The following is a 5,911-nucleotide window of genomic DNA, read 5'->3' as shown; positions in this document are numbered from 1 at the left end:
AGGGGTGGGCGGGGCTAGGAAGCGTCAGTTGCCTGGATGCGCTTGCGCTTGCGCCGTGCATCCAGGCCTCTCCGCTTTTGATGTTGGCATCACTCGGCGATGTGCGCACGCGCTTGTGCCTCTGCTCCTTTCTTCCAGGTGTCTGTTCCTGGGTCAACATCAATCAGCGTATGCGCCATCCGTCCGGTCCGCTCTCCTCCGTGTGCGTGTGCCTAGGCTTAGCTTTGTCCCGAGCCCCTCCGCTCTGCGGGCGTCGGCCTCAGTTGGCCTCGGTTGGCCTCCTCGGTCCCCGTTGCCTCCTCCCTGATTTTCATTCCCTCCACGGCTGCGATCCCATGAGTGCCCCCTCCTGGGCTTCCTAGGAGAACAGCAGCAGCCTTAGCACCTTCTCCTCCCTTTTGGAAGCTTTCCGCGCGCCCGTGTGCGCACGTGGATTCCCGAGGGACGCTGGGCCTGTGTGGGGCCGAGGGTGGCTCGCCCTGTGCATGGACAGTGGGCACAGGATGTCTAAGAAGGAATCTTGAAGCTCCCGAGGCCCCCACAGCAACCTCCTCCAACAAGGCCCATCGGGGCGAGCTTCTTTCTGTGTCTGCTTACACCTGGATTCCCTGCCCTCCAGGGGCTTATGTTCTGCTACTGGGCGCCATACTGCCTGGGTTAAGAACCTGGCCAAGTGGAAAGGGTAATAGACTTGTCACCTTAGACTGATAACACTGCAGAATGAGAAGGAACCTGGGGGGCATCAAGCCTAACCAAGACCCGCCCCCTAAGTATCACCTCTCACCCGGCCTACTGGACAGAGGTTCCCCCATCTTTTGCCTGAAGACATCCACTGTTGGGAAGCTTTTATTTTCTCCATTTGTCCGACATCAGCCTGAAGCTCCACCTCTGCTCTCTGGGGTCAAGGAGAACAAGGTGAACCCGTCTTGTGGGATACAGCCTCCTGTTTCCCTCAAGTCTCCACTTGGCCAGCTCCCCATGGTCATTCCCTTCAGCTCCTCCTGATGTCAGATAGAGGCAGCAGGACTTGGAGTCGGGCCATGGACCCACCAGGGGCTAGCTGTCTGTTTGGGGACAAGTCACTTAATTGCTCCAAGACTCAGTTTTCTCCTCAGTAAAATGAGGCTACTCTAAGATCAGTCCCTGTTTGACAGTCATTGTGAGGAAGGGCATTTGATTCTATCACAGGTGCATTCCTTAATGCCCTATGTGAATTGTAGTCATTATTACCATGGATTCAAGGCCTTGTCCTGCGGTTCGCCTTCCTTGTGTTGGGTGCTTCCCCACTCTTCCATGTGGACAGTCGTCCATGATGTCCCTGCCAGAGCTGAGTAAGTGCCCCATACGTGCTGTCTCCAGGGACAGAGGCTAGCCAGTCACTTAAGTACCGGTCTGAGCCAGAACCCCATGGTTGCTCTATGAAACACTCAGTTCAGGAGCCTGCAGCCCGTCTTCCCCTTTTCCTTAACGGTAGAGTTTTCTTCATCTCAGTCTAGTAGGCAAAGTGACCTCTACCCTCAGAGATGCTGAAGGTGAACAGAGCATTTGTGTGCTTTGTATGTGGGGTGTCCACTGGCACAGAACAGAGGGTTCTCATTCTTGGAACCCTCCAGGCTCCTTTTATCAAGCATCTGCCACTCAGTCAGTCAGGTACCACAAAGAAACAAAAACCAAATGATCCTTGCCCTCAGAGAGCTCATATACAACTGAGAAAAAGCCACATGTACATAAAGCTTTAAAAAATAATTTTGGGAGACGGGGATTCACTAATAACCAAGAAGGTCTTTTATAGGAAGTGGTGGGATCAACCTGAGCTGGAGATTCTAAGAAGCAGAGGTGAGGAAGGAGGGCAGTCCAGGAACCAAGGTGGGGGGTTGGAAGAATGTCATGTGCAGAAAGCTGCGAGTGAGCCAGGAAGAAGCCATAGGGAGGAGTAGAACCATCCTGGAATGATGGGCTGGACTGAGATGGGAAAGGCCGGTGGCCTACAGAAAAGGCAGATGTGGCCAAAGGTAAGACAGGGACATAGGGTCATAGGGTTATTAATTAGATTACAGAGGTCTAACAGGATAGGAAGGAAGGAAGGAAAGAGGTAGGGAAGGGGAGAGAGGAGGGAAGGAAGCAGACTGTCCTGTGGCCCAGTTTCATCCCTATTGCCCTAGGCTACCAGACATCGTCCCTCTCCTCTCCCTTGCCCTCCACTCCCCATTCGAGCTGAGCTGACAGAACTTCAGTGGGGCTCCGATGTTGTCTGTCAAAAGTCACCAGCCTAGCCCATCCTGAACTAGCAGTGGTGAATCAGTCTGAGCTGTTCACGGGACACAGTGAACCGATGCACTTTATGGTTGAGCTTTGCCTAGTTGTGTTGCCCTTCATGGCTAGTCCTGGCCATCTCTGCTTTCATGTTGTGTCCTAGAGAATCTCCAGGTCCCTAAAGGCCAGTGTCCCTGAGGCTCAGGCATGAGCTTGGCTGCTGGACTGGCTGGACGCGAGCTGTGCCCACTCCTTGACCCTGCCAGTTGCCTGGCATGGCTGAGGCTTCTTCTGTCCTGGCCTACTGCTAGCTAAGTTACGGTTCTGGAAGAGAGAAGGAGGTGAGCCAGGAAGGCCAGTTAGCCTGTTAATATCATGATTTTAACTCCCAGGGCCTATCTCCAGCAAAAACCAAAGCAGAAAAGAATGTCAACCACGTGATACAGGGCAGAGGTTGGAGCCCTAAAGCTGTCTTCCAAGCACAGATCCCATCTCTCAGTTTGGGCTTTCCCATGACTCCAGGAAGTTTCTGAGGAGCATACAAAGAGGTTCCTTCTGGCCGAAATTAAATCAGTTACTTGACAAAAAATGGAAAATGTCTGTGTAGAACAGCCTGTTGGTTACCATGCCATAGGTAGGCATGAGTTATTATTTAGCAGTGTTTAAACTTTGTATTAGGCGTTTTGGGGACCGCTAGTGAAAAAATAGGAAACCATCAGCTTGATGAGACTCAATAGGAAATAGGAAATACCATTCAGTTAATTACTCACATCAGAACAATTAGACTAGTTCATGATTGTTCTTTTCCAAAGGAAAATACTGTCTCCTGAAATGTTCAGCACCAGTGTGCTCATAGATGGAAGATGATGGCTAGCTGCCCATTGCTATGGAGACAGAAAGAGACATTGACAGGCAGACTCTGGTTTGGAATGGTAATTCACCCTGCTCTAGCTGGCACTCAAAGCCTGGCAAAATCTCTCCCTCACAATGACCTTGTGAAGTAGGCAAGGCAAGGATCATTATTCCCTTTGCACAGATGAGGAAACTGAGGTACAGAGAGAACTGATTGGTTCCCACATATTTGCTAGTAAATAGGCAGGAGGATTCATATCCAGGTCTCCTCCCTCTAAATTCAGTGCTCTGTCCAGCATGCCACATTGTTTCTCAGAATCTGATGACAGTGAAACCTATTTTCCTTCCTTCCTTCCTTCCTTCCTTCCTTCCTTCCTTCCTTCCTTCCTTCCTTCCTTCCTTCCTTCCTTCCTTCCTTCCTTCCTTCTTTCCTTCCATCTTTTTTCCTTCCTTCCATCTTTCATTCTTTCCTTCCTTTGTTTCTTCTGTCCTTTCCTTTCTTCATTTTTTCATTCTTTCTTTCATTTCTTCTTTCCTACCCTCCTTCCTCTTACTCCCAGGCTATAGAAAATCTCTCTGACTAATCTTCACTGCCCCTCCCCCCACTGCAATTCCTCATACTTTTTTTGGAAATCAGCCTGTGCTCACAATTCCCCATCAAAAGCAAGTGTCAATAATGAACGCACAGTAATAGCAGAAACAGTAGCCCTTCTAGCAGAAATGTCCTAAGAGCTCCTTCCCATGAAGCCTTGAGTCATACTGGCATAGGCTACCAGCAGTGGCCGTGGGGCAGACAGTTTGCCTCATGGCGTGGCCTCGGTCTCTGTGGCACTGGCCTGGCCTGGACATGGGACTTCCCCACCTGGTTCAGAGGACGTCCTCCCAGCCCCCAAGGTGGCTCCTCTCACTGTGCCACTTTGACTTGCTAGGATAAAAGAACCACTGAGCTCTCTGGGTCTGTGCCCTTGTAGCTATGGGCAGATGCCTACCTTCCCAGGCCCAGAGTCAGGAGAGAGGGACCGCACAATAATGGCAGTGCCAACACGTAGGGAGGCAGTGGTGACTGCAATGGGGTGCTGTGTTTTGGGAAGTTCCCAGGACAGCGGAAGGAGCCACAGGACTTCTGATGAGGATACATCTTTTCTAGTAGCAATAGCTGGATTGGTTTGAAGGTAGTTCTTAGAGGAAGAGGAGGAGAGTGAGGGGGAAGGGGCAGGGAGTGTACACGAAGAGGCCAGGCCAAAGACAGGAAGATGGCGGGGCAGGGTGTGAAGCACAGCTGGGCCAACCAGGTATGGAGCAGGCCATCCAGCCACGGGAGCTTATGCTCACACAGTCCCACGGCATGGGCCCAGAGAAGGAGGGCTAAAAGTAAAAAGTCCCCTGGGGCATGATTCTCAGAGGCCCTGGTGGCTGGGGTGGGCATCATGCCCATGTTGTTGCAGACTCAGATGGCATTAGCTACCTTGGCTGCCTTCCACACAGTTGACTTCTCAGGAGAATTGCAGTCCACTTAGATGCTGAAATCTGGTTCAGACAAACTGCTGTCTACCCATAATTCCCGTCTTGGTTTTATGCAGTTGATTTTTTGAACCCAAGCATATGTCTTAACAGAATGCATTTCAAGTTTTAAATTATCCTCAGATCGATATTCTAGCCAGTTAGTATCTTTTTTGATCCGAACTCTCTTATGTAGTGTGTTAGCTTTTCTTCCCAGCTTTGCATCATCTGCATATTTTTTAAGCCTGCCATTCATGCCTTTATCTGAGTCACTGATGAAAATGTTCAACACAACGCCAAATCCAGAGGGCTAGCCACCAGTTCCTGGGGGCACTGCCCAGAGACCCCTTTCCCAGTTGACATCAATCATGAATGACTGCCCTGTGGGTCTGGCCATTCAACCAATTTCTAATCCACCCATTTGTACAATTGGCTAGCCATGTCTTGGTGCAAGAAGAGCAGCAGGTACTTTATCTAATGCTTTGCTCAGTTCTAGGTCAGCCACACCCACCACCTTCAAGTCTCCTTACCCTGTCAACAAAGATCATGAAGCTGGTCTGGTACGCCCTGTTCTCTGTGATCACTGGTTCCTTTTCTAGAACCACCCATCTGGAATTTTGCCACCTTTTATGAGTCAGGTTCACTGACTGGACACTTGCCAACTTTCCTTTCTTGAACACTTAGACATTGGCTTTTTCCTTTCTGGGGGCCTCTTTGCCATTCATGATGATTTTTGAAGGATCACAGATAAGCACTCAGTAGTAAACATTTAATAAGCACTTACTATGTGCCAGGCACAGTATGGTGGAAGACAGTCCTGCCCTCAGGGAGCTCACAGTCTAACAGGATAGTTCTTGTTAAATCTCCTTCACAATCCCTTCCTACTTGCTTTTTCTTTTCCCTATTTTATTCCAGTTTTAGTCTTTCCCCTTCTTCCAAGAAAATTTCTCACACTAACACTGGAGCTGCATTGTCTTCAGGGCACAAGTGACCTCAGGCTGTTCCCTGGGGGATGATAAAAGTTCCTGGGCTTTTGTTTTGATGCTATTGCCTTACATGGCCTGCTGAAAGTCTGTTCTTCATCTTTCCATCCCTGTAGCCTAAGCCCTGAGATTGTCCTTCCAACCACCGCTTTGAAAAAAACACCTAATTAGATCTCAGAAAAGCAGTGAGCAACCCTCGACCAATTCTGTTGATGGTGTGCTCATTGAAACACGTATTTAATATGGGCTATGTATAAGTGCTCAGTAATTTCTTGTTAGATTGTTTTAGTGCATGATGGATACTGTTTTACAACACTTTAATT

Source organism: Phascolarctos cinereus, unplaced genomic scaffold (genome assembly GCF_003287225.1).
Source record: "Phascolarctos cinereus isolate Bilbo 61053 unplaced genomic scaffold, phaCin_HiC Scaffold_1;HRSCAF=81, whole genome shotgun sequence".
NCBI classification, from domain to species: domain Eukaryota; kingdom Metazoa; phylum Chordata; class Mammalia; order Diprotodontia; family Phascolarctidae; genus Phascolarctos; species Phascolarctos cinereus.
Note: the sequence above shows the minus strand (reverse complement) of the source record.